General features: G+C 41.4%; 1 long non-coding RNA gene across 7 annotated transcripts in view; it reads right to left on the bottom strand.

Annotated features, from left to right (window-relative positions):
• The window catches only part of LOC133242330 (uncharacterized), an 89,576-nt gene that overhangs the window by 17,572 nt on the left and 56,429 nt on the right, over window positions 1-15,575 (bottom strand). For 6 of the 7 annotated variants that reach the window (XR_009734848.1, XR_009734844.1, XR_009734847.1 and 3 more), the window contains one exon: window positions 11,359-11,436. This is a non-coding gene — a long non-coding RNA (uncharacterized LOC133242330). Of the gene's footprint in view, window positions 1-123; window positions 9,929-11,358; window positions 11,437-15,575 lie in introns of those variants that run through there. The other variant, XR_009734846.1, reaches the window with a different exon arrangement.

The raw sequence follows: 15,575 nt of genomic DNA, 5'->3' as shown, positions 1-15,575 counted from the left end.
AGGCTAATTACTTTACAATATTGTATTGGTTTTGCCATACATCAACATGAATCCACCACGGGTGTACACGTGTTCCCCATCCTGAACCCTCCTCCCACCTCCCTCCCCGTACCATCCCTCTGGGTCATCCCTGTGCACCAGCCCCTAGCATCCTGAAATTTTAAAAATCTATATTCAATTTTCCAATAACTTACTGTGATGATTTAATTTATGTGTAAACTTGACTGACCTAAGGGGTACTCAGATTAAACATCATTTTGGGGTGTGTCTATGAGGGTGTTTCTGGATGAGATTAACATTTGAATTGGTGGACTCAGGAAAGTAGACTGCCCTCCCCAATGTGGGCATCATCAAATCCATCAAGGGCCTGAATAGAACACCAGGTAGAAGGAGGCATTCATCCCTTTTGCTTCTTGTATGCTTGCCTGAGCTGGGACATTGATCTTCTGCCCTTGTACTGAGATTTACAGCACTGGCTTCCCTGGTTCTCAGGCCTTCGGACTTGGACTGGACTTCATCCATTTTCTAAGAATTATACCACTGGCTTTCCTGAGCCTCCAGTTTGCAGACAGCAGATCTTGTGACTTCTTACTTCCATAATATTGTGAACCAATTCTTCATTATATTATATTATACACACACACATATCTATCTATCTTATTGGTTCTATTTTTCTGGACTAATAGAATTTGCCTGACTAATACATTTGCCTATTGTATAAGGTAGTGTTATTCAAACATTTTTCTCTTACTAGGAGTTGAATTCATTTTGTAAACACATTTCACAGAGAAAATCCACACTTAAAACATAAAACAGAACAACTCTGACTAAGGTAGGGTGAGGTCTAAAGCCTCCATTTCTCAGCTCTTTCATCCATTACTGATAATAACTCTCAGCAAGCTAGCAATACAAAGGAACTTCATCAACCTGATAAAGAGCATCTATGAAGAACCTATACCTAACATAATACTTAATGTTGAAAGACTGAGTTCTTCCTCTATAAGAAGATCAGTAATAAATCAAGATGTCCATTCTCACTGTTTATATTAGCACTGACTAAAGGTTCTGGTTCCAAATAGGAAAAGGAGTACATCAAGGCTGTATATTGTCACCCTGCTTATTTAACTGATATGCAGAGTACATCATGAGAAATGCTGGGCTGGAAGAAGCACAAGCTGGAATCAAGATTGCTGGGAGAAATATCAATAACCTCAGATATGCAGATGACACCACCCTTACGGCAGAAAGTGAAGAGGAACTAAAAAGCCTCTTGATGAAGGTGAAAGAGGAGAGTGAAAAAATTGGCTTAAAGCTCAACATTCAGAAAAGGAAGATCATGTCATCTGGTCCCATCACTTCATGGGAAATAGATGGGGGAACAGTGGAAACAGTGTCAGACTTTATTTTTTGGGCCCCCAAATCATTGCAGATGGTGATTGCAGCCATGAAATTAAAAGACGCTTACTCCTTGGAAGAAAAGTTATGACCAACTTAAACAGCATATTAAAAAGCAGAGACATTACTTTGCCAACAAAGGTCCATCTAGTCAAGGCTATGGTTTTTCCTGTGGTCATGTATGGATGTGAGAGTTGGACTGTGAAGAAGGCTGAGCGCCGAAGAATTGATGCTTTTGAACTGTTGGAGAAGACTCTTGAGAGTCCCTTGGACTGCAAGGAGATCCAACCAATCCATTCTGAAGGAGATCAGCCCTGGGATTTCTTTGGAAGGAATGAGGCTAAAGCTGAAACTCCAGTACTTTGGCCACCTCATGCGAAGAGTTGACTCATTGGAAAAATCTCTGATGCTGGGAGGGATTGGGGGCAGGAGGAGAAGGGGACGACAGAGGATGAGATGGCTGGATGGCATCACTGACTCGATGGACGTGAGTCTCAGTGAACTCTGGGAGTTGGTGATGGACAGGGAGGTCTAGCATGCTGCGATTCACGGGGTCGCAAACAGCCGGACACGACTGAGCGACTGAACTGAACTGAACTGAAAGGTTTTGGTCAAAGCATTTGGGCAAGAAAAGATGTGCAAAACTTGTATGCTGAAAACAATAAAGCTTTGATGGGAGAAACTAAAGAAAATCTAAAAAGTGATTTATACCTATTCATGGGTCAGAAGACTCAATATTGTTCAGACAACAATTCTTCCCATATTGATTTACAGATTTAATACAATCCCTTTCAAATTCCCAATAGGAACTGTTATAGAAAATGACAAGTTGATTTGAAAATTCATATGTAAATGGAAATGACTGAGAACTGTCAAAGCAACTTTGAGGAAAGAACACATTCAAATGGTTTACACTACCTGATTTTAAGGTGTATTACAGGGACTTCCCAGAGTTTACTCAAACTCGTGTCCATTGAGTCAATGATGCCATCCAACCATTTCATCTTCTGTCACCCCCTTTTCCTCCTGCTTCAATCTTTCTTTTATGGACATCCATAGGCAAAGGTATTAAATGTAATAAGAAGACTAGACCTAAACCTCATACCTTACATATAAATTGACTCAAACTGGATCACAGATTTAAATATAAAATTATATAATTTTAGAAGAAAACATAGCAGAAAATATTCATGACCTAGCATTAGGCGAAGAGTTCTTACACATGACACTAAAAGCACAATATATAAAAGGAAAAAAAATCAATACATTGAACTTCCTCAGAATGAAAAACTTTGCTCTGTGAAATACCCTGTTAGGAAGATAAAAAGACAAGCTATGGACTGGGAAAATATATTAGTAAGTCACATCTCTAACAAAGGATTTGTACACAGAATATGTCAAGAACTCTTAAAACTCAACTGTGCCTTCACAAGAAATTGCAAAAAAAAAAAAAAAAACAGAAAATACTACAGAGAGGTTGCATATACTGACCATCTAGCGTCCCTCATCAGTAATATTTTCCATAATTAGAGTCATTGTCAAAACAAGACAATTAATTGGCACAATACAATTAAGTAGAGGCACAGTTATTTCCAAATAAAAATTACAAATTGATACTCAATTAAATTATTAGAAAACTTTGACCTATGTTTGGAACAACTTGATTTGGTGAATCTATATTTTCAACTGTAAATTTTATGAAATCTAAGTATAGATCAAATATTCCTGGTGAAATTTATCCTCCACATTGAAATGTGCTGTAAGTATAAAAGACACACCAGATTTCAAAAACTTCATATAAAAATATCTCATTAATAATTTTACAGTGATCATATATTGAAATGAAAGCAGATCAGATTGATATACACGATACATCATTAAAATTAATTTCACCATTTAAAAAAACTGTTTTAACGTGGCCACTAGAAAATTAAAAACTAGTATTCACATTATTTTTCTATTGGATACTGTTCCTCTAAGGTGCCACAAAGGTAAAAACTGCAGGGAGCAGCTATCACCCTGGAGCTTCAGGGGTGTGGGAAGAGAAGAGTTTGTAATTACTAGAACTTGGGAGAGGGGCTCCCTGGAGCTAAACCTCAGGCTTCTGAAAAGGGGGTACTTGCCAACTGATGCCAAGATGTCTGAATTTGGAGGAAGGTGCCTGTGTTGCTGGAACCAAGACTTCTGAAGAGGGGGGACAGATTGTTGGTAGTGTCTCTGAGCAGACATGATGAGGCAGATTCTTCCAAGTGTTGGAAAAACTGCAACCAGATTCAGCTGACGCTACAGGAAGGCACTGCTGTTTGCAGGGTGAACACACAAGGCTGCAGTGATACAGGAACCACAGACAGGAAAATCCACCACAAGCAAATAGGCAGGAAGTCTCTACCTTCTCCAGCTTTGCGGTCTCCTTCTACTGCCCCCTATTGGCAGAACCTAACAAAGCTACAGTTTTTCCAGTAGTCAAGAAGGGATGTGAGAGTTGGACCATAAAGAAGACTGAGCGCGGAAGAATCGATGCTTTTGAACTGTGGTGTTGGAGAAGACTCTTGAGAGTCCCTTGGACTGCAAGGAGATCCAATCCAGTCCATCCTAGAGGGAATCAGTCCTGAATAGTCATTGGAAGGACTGATGCTCAAGCTGAAGCTCCAATACTTAGGCCACCTGATGTGAAGAGCTGACTCATTTGAAAAGACCCTGATGCTGGGAAAGATTGAGGGCAGGAGGAGAAGGGGGCGACAGAGGATGAGATGGTTGGATGGCATCATGGACTCAATGGGCATGAATTTAAACAAACTCTGGGAGATAGTGATTGACAAGGAAGCCTGGCATCCATGAGGTCTCAAAGAGTCAGACACAACTGAGCAACTGAACAACAACAACAACATACAGTTGGCCAACAAAGCAGAAATGTGGCTCGTAGTGCCTTACTGCCGGCATTACAAAGCAGAGTTTGGAGTTGAGGTAAGAACTTAGTTACTACCACAGTACAACTTCGACAAAGTCACTTAGGTAGCCTCCAAATATCTATATTGTCCTTCCATCATTCCTGAGATGTGACTGGGAAGTGGCTCCACAGACAAGAACTACCGTTTCTCAGTTTCCTTTGCATTTAGGTGGGGCCTTCCTGACAAGTCCTTGCCAATGGAATGCTGGTAGAAGGGGTGTGGGTGACATTCAGGCCACTCTAAAAAGCTCACCTCCCTTCTCTACTCTTTCTGTTTTTCCCACCTATTGGCTGGTTATCAGCATCCAGGGTGACCTTGGATGCTGTATGTTGAAACGACAAAATTAATGTTACCTTAATGGATACATAATTCTTCAGACACTCTACTTTGGCCCCTAGGTAGAAATGGGCATAGTATCCCTAGTTGCCATGAGGTCACCAAGGAGGCATTTTTAAAAATTTTTAATTAGGGGATAATTGCTTTACAATTTTGTGCTGGTTTCTGCTATACAACACCGTGAATCAGCTATAAGTATACATATATCCCCTCCCTCTTCAGCCTCCCTCCTACCCACCCCCATCCCACCCCTCTAAGTCATCAAAGAGCACTGAGCTGAGCTTGCCAAGGAGGTTTTTAAATCTACCAGCAGGGAATTCACAAATGCTTATCAAAACTCTACTCACATATATATCCATTTTCCATATAAGAAGAAATATTTCTTTTACCTTTTGAACTTAAAGATTATTTAGCTGGGAAAATGGATACTCTTCCCAAGAGTTTTAGAGAATTTATTCATGTATTCTAAATTGGAGAGTACTTAGCATTGATAATACTTCTGGTATAATATTGCAATTATGTTATAACAGCATACTATTAAACTTGTTAGAAAATCTGAGTAATTTTATGTTAAATGTACGTTCAGGATGAGGTGATGAGGGTGAATTCTAGCACCTATCTTCACCACAACAAAAGTGTTTTGTTTTTTAAATGATTCATATGCCAAATTATTAACAAGGGGTCATCTTCAGTCTCTGATTAAAGTCATATGTTAACATGGATTTGAACTTCCACCAACCCCTTCATTTAACACAGGTGTAAAAGGTGGGATTTTGCTATGGGAATGGCCCTTGGGCACCAGTGTTATGGTGCACCAGTGTTGTTGTGGCTCAGTCCCTAAGTTGTGTCCTACTTTTTGAGACCCCATGGACTGCAGCACGCCAGGCCTCCATGTCTATCACCAACTCCTGGAGTTTACTCAGACTTATGTCTATAGAGTTGGTGATGCCATCCAACCATCTCATTCTCTGTCGTCCCATTCTCCTCCCACCCTCAGTCTTTCCCAGCATCAGGGTCTTGTCCAGTGAGTCAGTTCTTTACATCAGGTGGCCAAAGTATTGGAGCTTCAGCTTCAGCATCAGTCCTTCCAGTGAATATTCAGGGTTGATTTCCTTTAGGATTGACTGGTTTGATCTTGTTGTCCAAAGGACTCTCAAGAGTCTTCAGCAACACAATTCGAAAGTATCAATTCTTTGGCACTCAACCTTCTTTACGGCCCAACTCTCACATCTGTACACTACTGGAAAAACCATAGCTTTGACTACACGGACTTTTGTCAGCAAAGTGATGTCTCTGCTTTCTAATACCTTGTCTAGCTATCTCATAGCTTTCCTTCCAAGGGAGCAAGCATCCTTTAATTTCATGGCTGCAGTCACCGTCTGCAGTGATTGGAGCCCAACAAAACAAAATCTGTCACTGCTTCCACCTTTTCCCCTTCTATTTGCCATGAAGTGATAGGAGCAGATGCCAATGTCATGTAAAGTATAATCAGAATTCTCTCAGATGTGCAGACTAGATTCAAGGAGATGGAGAGGGACTTCCCCAGTGGTGCAGCAGGTGCAGGTTCAATCCCTAGATGGGGAGTGAAGATCCCACATGCCTTCCATCCAAAAAACCCAAAGAACATAAAACAGAAGCAATATTGTGTGCTGTGCTCAGTCGTGTCCAACTCTTTGCAACCCTATGGACTGTAGCCTGCTAGGCTCCTCTGTCCATGGGGATTCTCCAGGCAAGAATACTGGAGTGTGTTGCCATGCCTTCCTCCAGGGGATCTTTCCAACCCAGGGACTGAACCCAGGTCTTCCATATTGCAGGCAGATTCTTTACTGACTGAGCCACCAAGAAACCTTGGGCTAATGCTACCAGTTTCTCAGTGTGGTGGAGTCCTCACTGAGGCCACATCTGGAAAACATGCATCAGTGAAGCCCACCTTAGGGTCTTTGTACTTGCTATTGCCATTGTCATGATATACCCATGACTGGCTTATATTTTCACTGCCAGTTCCTCTGGATTTTCCCAATCTTTTTTTAAAAGATAATTTACTTATTTTTATTTTTGGTTGCACTGGGTTTTCATTGCTGTGCTCAGGCTTTCTCTAGTTGTGGTGAGCAGGGGCTGCTTTTCATTGTGGTGCTCAGGAAGACTATAAAAATGGTCCACATAAAAAAAAATCTTAAAAAAACAGGAGATGGAGGAAAGAGGATTTTTTGAGCTAGTCAAAGAGAACAGTTGCTTTAAAACCTTCCATGCATTACAAGAGGAAGCCTGGAACCTCCACAACAATGTCATAAGATTGCCCTAAATTCCTTTTTAGATGGTTATAAAGTTTAGAATTTCTACTTTCAGATTTTGAAATAGCATGAAGAAACTGGTTAAATATGTTTCTAGAAAGACAGTCAGCAACCTCTCATGATATTCATGTTGAGTGTTGGCTAAAGAGGCCAGAGAGAATGGAAAGAGGATCTATACCAGTGTCTTCATGGAGTGGCCCGAAGGTCTTCCAGAACTGTACAACTCTGTTTTGGAAGATAATGAAGATGTCTCTGTCTTTCTCCCTCTCACCACTAGTGCCATGGACAGGCTCTCTTGTATAGACCTGAATTCCCACTCTGCTCATTGATCCACTGGAGTGCAGATCTTCTCCACGCCAGCTCGCTTTCCTTTCACTTGCTTTCTCTCTGCCCAGTTCTCACTTCAGAAATACTTACTGATTTAAAAGGATATTGCCACTCTTTTCAGTGTTATCAACTGCCAGTTCCTTCTTCCAAGTGAGGCTCAAAAGGAGTGATACATAGTTCATACATACTGCTGCTGCTGCTAAGTCACTTCAGTCGTGTCCGACTGTGCGACCCCATAGACGGCTGCCCACCAGGCTCCCCTGTCCCTGGGATTCTCCAGGCAAGAACACTGGAGTGGGTTGCCATTTCCTTCTCCAATGAATGACAGTGAAAAGTGAACGTGAAGTCGTTCAGTCCTGCCCGACTCTTAGCAACCCCATGGACTGCAGCACACCAGGCTTCTCCATCCATGGGGTTTTCCAGGCAAGAGTACTGGAGTGGGTTGCCAGTGCCTTCTCCGTCATACGTACTAGAGGTCTATGAACCTCTAGTTCTAGGGGTCAGAGTGGATTAAGGCACACAAAAAGATTAAGCTACCTGTATCTGAGATCAGCTGCCAACCTCCAAATTACTGCCCTCATTAGTTCTCCACTATTCCTGAAATTCCCACCAATTCTCCCTCTTAAAGGGCCTGCCAAAGGAATCCAACTAGGTTTTCAGGCTCTGAAAACAAAGCAGTGAAGTAGTTCACATTTGGCTTTAGCACAGTTCCTGCTCAATAACTGAGGAGTGATTTAACCTCTCTGAACTTTGGTTTCTTCATTTGTTAAAAAGAATCCTTTATCTTCAGTGCACCTGACACCTATTTCTTGGAGTCTCTGAGCAGCTGGCATTTATTATTCAATAACATGCAAGATTGCAAGGCTGAAAGTGGTCTCTCTTCCTGTGGTATCTACATTTTCATAATAGTATCTCAGTAACTTATATCTGATGGATATTTGTAAGTTTCCACTGAATCCTCCCACCAGCTCTGTGTGATAGTCTGATTACATATCTATCTCTAATTAACTGTCAAGAAAATGGTCTAAAGTGGGTATATATGACCTGCCCGCCATTATGGGACAAACTGGTGGTAGAACCAGAATGAGAGACCGCATGTCCTCATGTCTGGCCCAGTGCACTTTTCTAGAGATGAACATTTCTGATCTCTGTGTTTCTGGACCCTCCAGGATTTATTTCTGATCATCTGGACAGAAAAAGAGAGGGGAATCCCAGGTTTTGCTCTAAGCATAAAACTGCTAGCCTCACCTCTAGTTTATTACACGCTCTATGGTCTCTGACTCATGCCCAACGCCTTTTCCTCAACTTGGGAAGCCCCTGCCATCAGAAATCTACCAACTCTTCACCATCTGCCTGGAGACCTTCTTCGGGCAGCCTGCCCTGACCAAACCCACACTCCAGGCATTATTCCTTTAGCATCTAAGCATCCAGAATCCTCAGTTAGTTGCACATTTTTTGTGTTAATGGGTGAGGTTCTTCTAAAAAAGAGAAAAATGATAGCGTAACAATCAGAGATTTAATCAAACTGTAAGATTTTAGGTTATGATCAGGATTAATACTGATGAAATAAAAATTCACATTTTAAGGCAAGTAAAGAAAAGCATAAACATAAATTTTTCTCTGCCTTCTGACCTCCTCCCTCACATCTAGTGTGCATTATGCACCAACCGGATCTCCCCAGTGGCAGAAATACCTGTTCAACCGTAAAGAACAATGTTCTCCCGGTGTGGGCAAGATCACTTCTAAGGAGACCAACATTCTTTCTTAATCTTGAAAGAGGTCATGATGACATATTACTGGATAACTCCTTTAGGAGATAATATTCTGTCTTAATGCTGGCAAAATCACTTTTTAGGAGACCAACATTCCTTCTTCATCTTGTAAGGGGTCATGATGACATATTACTCGATAACTCCTTTAGGGGATAATATTCCTTTTTAACACTGTAAGGGGTCACAGTAACCCAGTACTTTATAGGTACACATCTGAATTATGTAAACCATCAATATCTGATGTATAACCCTTTGTCTCAAAAATGGATATAACTGTTCTTTGATCTCTAATTGTCAGAACAGTTCTGAGTTCTCTGAGAGAGATTGTCTCCCAGGTTATAATCTTCAGGTTGGCTTAAAAATTTCCATTCTTTTTGATATTTGGCAAAACTAATACAATTATGTAAAGTTTAAAAATAAAATAAATTAAAAAATTTCCATTCTGTTCATAGATTGACTATTGAATTTTTTCATCAACAATTCAAATCTCTGGGATACTGGGAAGGAAATTTACATAGGAATTTCAGAACCCCAAAAGGTCAGAGATTTGATAAGAATGGATAGCCCTGGGGAGTTCTGAATCTCTTGGTCTTTTTCATTTTAATTTTTTAGCTGTACTGGGTTTTCATTGCTGCACGCGGGCTTTCTCTAGTTGTGGTGTGCGGGCTTCTCATTGCGGTGGCTTCTCTTGTTACAGAACATGGGCTCTAGAGCGTGCAGGCTTCACTAGTTGAAGTGCTTGCGCTTAGTTGCCCTGCAGCATGTGGGATCTTCCAGGACCAGAGATCAAATCCACGTCCCCTGCGTTGGCAGGCAGATTCTTATCTACTGGACCATCAGGGAAGTCCTGAAGCCTTTTCTAAGAAAAGGAAATGAAATGGAGTTCTCTTTTCAGTTTGAAAGATGATGAGATGACTTAGGATAACAAGACTCACTTCAAGGTGATGAGCTATCCTATTTGAGCTTCAGCTACAATAAAACTAATGGTTGCAAGGACCAGAATGATGCGCTTGTTCATTATATACCTGGAGAGTTCCAGGGCTATCTATCCTTTGGAGGTAAAACTCATAAGTTCCCTAGCAAAGTGAGACGGCACATCCTGTTTTAACTACAGGGGAGCAATTCTGAAGTCGTACACACAAGATATACTTCAGATATCTATGTCAGTCTACTGATTTCCATAATAGTTCAGTTCAACAAGTATTTCTCAAATGTTTGTTTTTCAGGCACTGTGCCAGTTGCTAGAGATGTGGAGATAATAACTATTTGTAATAATCAAGCATTACCAAGAGTTTTTCTTTTTTTTTTTTAAAGCTATGTCAGACCCTGTGCTAGGTGCTTTAGACATATCATCTCATTTCAGTTTTTCCATTGCCCCATGAGGTATTCTTATTCTCACTTTACAGATAAGGAAAAGGAAGCATGGAAAGGTTGAGTAAGGTTAGACAGCTTAGTACAGAGCAGAGGTGGGACTCAACCCCAGGTATGGCTAATTCCAAACTTCATGATCTAACCCTACACCATACTTCAGAGACTATTAAGCTTTAAGGTCCTGATGGCAAAGCCGCAGGCACATACTCAAAGAAGGAACTTCAAACTACTATACTAAATGCTGAGATAGAGGTATGTATATGGTGCTATGAAAACACAGAGCATCGCTTATGGATTTCTATACACACAGACTCTGCAGCCAGACAGCCTGGGTTTGAAGTGTGACTTGCCACTCATCAATTATGTGAACTTGGACAAGTTAAACCTTCATCTGCCTCAGTTTCCTTATCTAAAAAGAGGGATAATAATAGAACCTAATTCACAGAGTTGTTTTGAGGTTGAAAAGTGCTTAGAATAGTTCCTGGCATATGTAAGTGCTATTCAAATGTTAAATGCATGCGTGCATGCTAAGTTGCTTCAGTTGTGTCCAGCTCTGTGCTTAACTCCATCAGGTTCCAGGGAAGACTTCTTTAAAGGGTTAATTGCCTGAATTGAGTCATAGAGGGTGAGTGAGTATTAGCCAGGTGAAGGAAAGAGCAAAGGTGGGCTAGGCAGGTGGGGAGAGCATCATGGGTGGGGCTTCACTACAAGTGACTTGGTAATTCTAGACTAGAGTGTAAAGTACAGAAAAGAAAGTGGTAGGGGGTTGTCTGGCAAGGCCTTGCATGTCACTTGAAAGAGTTTGGACTTGATTTTATAGACAACAGGGAACCATGAAAGGGAAGGGTTTTATGCAGGGGAACAATATGGACAGATGTCCATGGGGAGGATAGATTTGTTATATAGCCTGAAATTTACCTTGACTCAGCACAGGGACTTCCCTGGTGATCCAGAGGTTAAGACTTCGCTTCCACTGCAGGGGCTGTAGGTTTGATCCTTGGTTGGCGAAATAAGATCCCACATGCCATGCAGCCAAAAAACAAAACAAAAACCTCAGCACAGACAATGCAAGATACACACACCCCTATACATATACATGAACATATAGATAAACTCTAAGGACAGTTACTGTCTGAAGCACCTCAAAGAGGAACACATTCTAGCAGTGCTTAGTTTGCATCTGAAGGGCTCTAATTATGAGTTCATGCTCCAGAAGCAGCTACTGGAAAGCTTCAACCACTCTACCTAAATCTACACTAGAGGGTTTGCTCATTACATACAGGATGGTAGAAATAAACTTTCACTTGTTAAATAAATAGTGTTCCAGATTTATGGACTGTTGCTTTTGTCTGCCCTTGCATCAAGGGGGCCTAAAACACTGGTACTTCCAGAGTGACATTCTAGGTCTAGAAATCCATTCGGTCCTGGCTCCTGACACTTGATGGATGAGTCTGCTGCCTGATTTGACCAGAAGTTTAGCTAAAATGATATTGCTGGAGAATTGCTAAATGTGCTTCAAATGAACCTTTCCTGCGTGGGGCTTCCTGGAGCTTATGAGGACAGGTTGTAGGACTATGCCCAACTGCTAATAAATGTATGCTTGGCAGAATTGGGTCGAAGTCCTGTTTTCAGTGGAACATACCAGCCGGTATGGAGGCCCTGAGGGATGAAGACTACAACCCACAGATAATTCTAGACATTGGAAACTACTGATATTCACTGAAAAGTACCTGATGGTGCTAGAGGCTAAACTGGCCTAGGTCAGTTTGCAATAGAATTAAATGAGGGCAAGAATGGAGGCAGGGAGACAAGTTAGGAGGAGGCTGCTGCAAGTGGTTCAATCAATAGATGATGAAGATCTCAACTAGGGCAGTGACAGTGAGTAAGAAGAAAAGAGAACGGAGTTTAGAAATATTTCAGAGGTAAAATCTGAAAGTCTTGGCGAGCCATTGGATGGCAAGGTCCAGGAACAATTTGTGATAACCCCCAAGTTTCTTTGTTATTATTATTATTGAAGGATAATTGCTTTACAATGTTGTGTTAGTTTATGCCTTACAACAAAGTAAATCAGCGATTAGTATACATATATCCCCTACTTCTTGAATCTCCCTCCCACCCACCCCTTCCCACCCCTCTACAGGTTTCTTGTTTGAGTTATTAGGTAGACATTACTGACATTCACTGATGAAGGGGCAGTATAATAACCAGAGGAAGAGCAAGTCTGGGAAGGACCAGGGGCAAGCATTTTAATTATGCTCTGCATACGCTGAGCTTAACATCCACATGGAGATGTCCAGCAAGCATTTGGATAATATAAGCCTGAAGCTCAAGGGAAAGTGAGGGTTGGAAATATAGATGGAAAGTCATCAGCACACAAGGCCTAGAGAATACTTCAAGAGTGGATGGATCTTCAGCTACCATAACACAAAATCAGTAAATGATGTTTAAAAAGTGTTTGATAAGAAAACAGTAGAATGTGGAAAACAACACAGTGCTCCTCAGAAAAGCAAACACTCAATTACCATATGATCCAATAATTCCATTTCTGGAGATATATATATATATCCCAAAAAAATGATAGCAGAGGCTCAAACAGATATTATACACTTGAGTTCACAGCAGCACATTCATAATAGCCAAAGATGGAAATAGATCAAATGTCCATCAATGAATGAAAAGATAAATAAAATAAGATGTTGCATGTGTACAAAATAGAATATGTTTCAACCTTTAAAAAGGAATGAAATTCTGATATATATGACAACATAGACAACCCTGGAAGACATTTGCTAAGTGAAATAAGTGTGACAACAGAGGACAAATATTGTATGATTCCATTTATATGATGTACCTAGAATAAAATTTATAGTGACATGACCTAGAAGAGTCATTACCAGGGGCTGGGCAGGAAGGGAATGAGAAGTTATTGTTTACTGGACACAGAAGTTCAGTTTGAGAGAATGAAAAACTTCTGTAGATGGCTTGTGGTGATGACTGTACCACAACACAACTGTGCTTAATGCCACTGTACACATAAAATAGTCGAAATGGTAAATCTGTGCAATGTATATTTTATTGGAAAAAAAACAAAGAAACAGTGGGATAATTGGGAAAAAAACAAAGAAACAGTGGGATAATCATATTCTTTTCAATGACTGAGGTAAACACCATAAGGAATACTTCAAAGAGAGATTGCTTTTGGGAAGCATGAAAGGGGTGGGCATAGGGTCTTCTGCTTATCACTTTGTATAAGCCTTTTTTTTTTTTTTTTGTATAAGCCTTTGGTATGCTTTTTTAAAAAGAAAAAAACTATATGCATCAAATAAAAACATTTTAAACTGAAAAAAGAGTGGAGGAGATCACTCAGGGTGAGGTTGAGGAAGTGGTGGAAGAAGAGATTGTTGTTGTTGTTCAATCGCTAAGTCATGTCTGATTCTTTGAGACCTCATGGATCCCAGCACTCCAGGCTCCTCTATCCTCCACTATCTCCCGGAGTTTGTCCAAGTTCATGCCTATTGAGTCGGTGTTGCCATCCAACCATTTCGTCTTCTGTCGTCCCCTTCTCCTCCTGCCTTCAATCTTTCCCAGCATCAGGGTCTTTTCCAGTGAGTTGGCTCTTCACATCAGGTGGCCAAAGTATTGAAGCTTGAGCTTCAGCTTCAGCATCAGTCCTTCCAATGAATTTTCAGGGTTGATTTCCTTTAGGATTGACTGATTTGATCTTCTTGCAGTCCAAGGGACTCTCAAGAGTCTTCTCCAACAGCACAAAAGAAGAGGTACCTTAGGATAAAAGTGGCAAGAAACAAAACCCCACTAAAATAAGGTAGTGAAAAGAGAGAGTCATTACAAGGATCCAGGAAGTCACGTGGAAATGTAGTGCAGCCAGCACCACAGCCCCTCACAGAGAGTCAGAACTCCCCTGGGTGCCCTCTCCCATGCTTCCTCTCCTCAGTCTCATCTCCCTCCTGTTCCTCTCACCATGCTTCCCCCTCTGCTACTCTGTCTGCTCCTCTGTACCCCTCCCTGTTTCAGGATCTCTTTCCTGTTTCTCAGGCGGAGTTGCCTTTATTTCTCACGCTGCCTCCTCTGCCCAGAAGTGCCTTCTAGTCACTCATCCACTCACACAATCACAACCATAGGGTCAGCCTCTGAGTCGGTGTGACCCCTCACCCGAGTTCCCTGCCGTCTGCTTCCTTTATCTCACTGCATTCTGGGGGAGAAAGAACGGACTCCCACAGGTATGGTATCCACCTCCCATTAGAGAGCCATCACTAGACCTATTGACTGTGTCGGGGGCTTTACCATCCCTTCCTGAGAGATTATGGGTTTGGGAAGTACTGCAGTAAAGGAGATGTAAGCTGGGTATGAACCCAAGATATAACTACTATCGATTAAGATCCTTGAGGGACAGAGGAGTAGAAGAATCCAGAGAAGAAAAGTCAGGAAAAAGAGTTTCAGGCAGACAAATACAGTGAGAAATGCTGCAGAGCAAGATCCTGTAAAATAAAGACTTAAAAGGTGCCCGTTGAGTTTGGCACTGGGGTGAATGAGAAGGAAGGACTTAGAACATCAAATACAAACCATTCTTTCAAGAGGCTTGGCTGGCAAGGCTTGGAGGGCAGGGAGACATAGGTTGAAAAGATTTTTGCTTGTTTTTATTCAAACAAAACAGAGGTTTTGTTGCGGTTACAAGTACAGCAGGGTATAAGGGAAGAGCAGAGATTTGTAAAGAGATGGACAGGTGACAAGGTGGGTGTTGAACTAGAGAAGGGATGAGTTATCCGCTGAGACAGGTAGAACAGCCTAAGAATTGCAGTAACATTTTACAGAAAACCCAAATGAAACTTTTGGCCAACCCAACAGGAGACAATCAGGCCAAGGACAGTACCTAGCACCTAGGGCAATGCCAACACAACACAAACGAGCGCCAACTCCAGATCTGATGGTCCAGGGGGAATGTTTAGTTTCGGTCTAGGTTCCCTACCATCCTACAGCTCTGTGCCACTCCTTAACCTAATTGGCTTTGTGCCGCAGGAGTGCCTAGTAATAACTTTTACAAATTATCATCAGAAAGGAAAGTATGGAGCACTAAAATCATATATCACATTCCAGAAAGAGGACAGAAAGGGGAATTA

The sequence above is a fragment of the Bos javanicus genome, chromosome X (assembly GCF_032452875.1).
Source record: "Bos javanicus breed banteng chromosome X, ARS-OSU_banteng_1.0, whole genome shotgun sequence".
NCBI lineage: Eukaryota > Metazoa > Chordata > Mammalia > Artiodactyla > Bovidae > Bos > Bos javanicus.
Note: the sequence above shows the minus strand (reverse complement) of the source record. Positions and strands in the feature narration are given on the sequence as shown.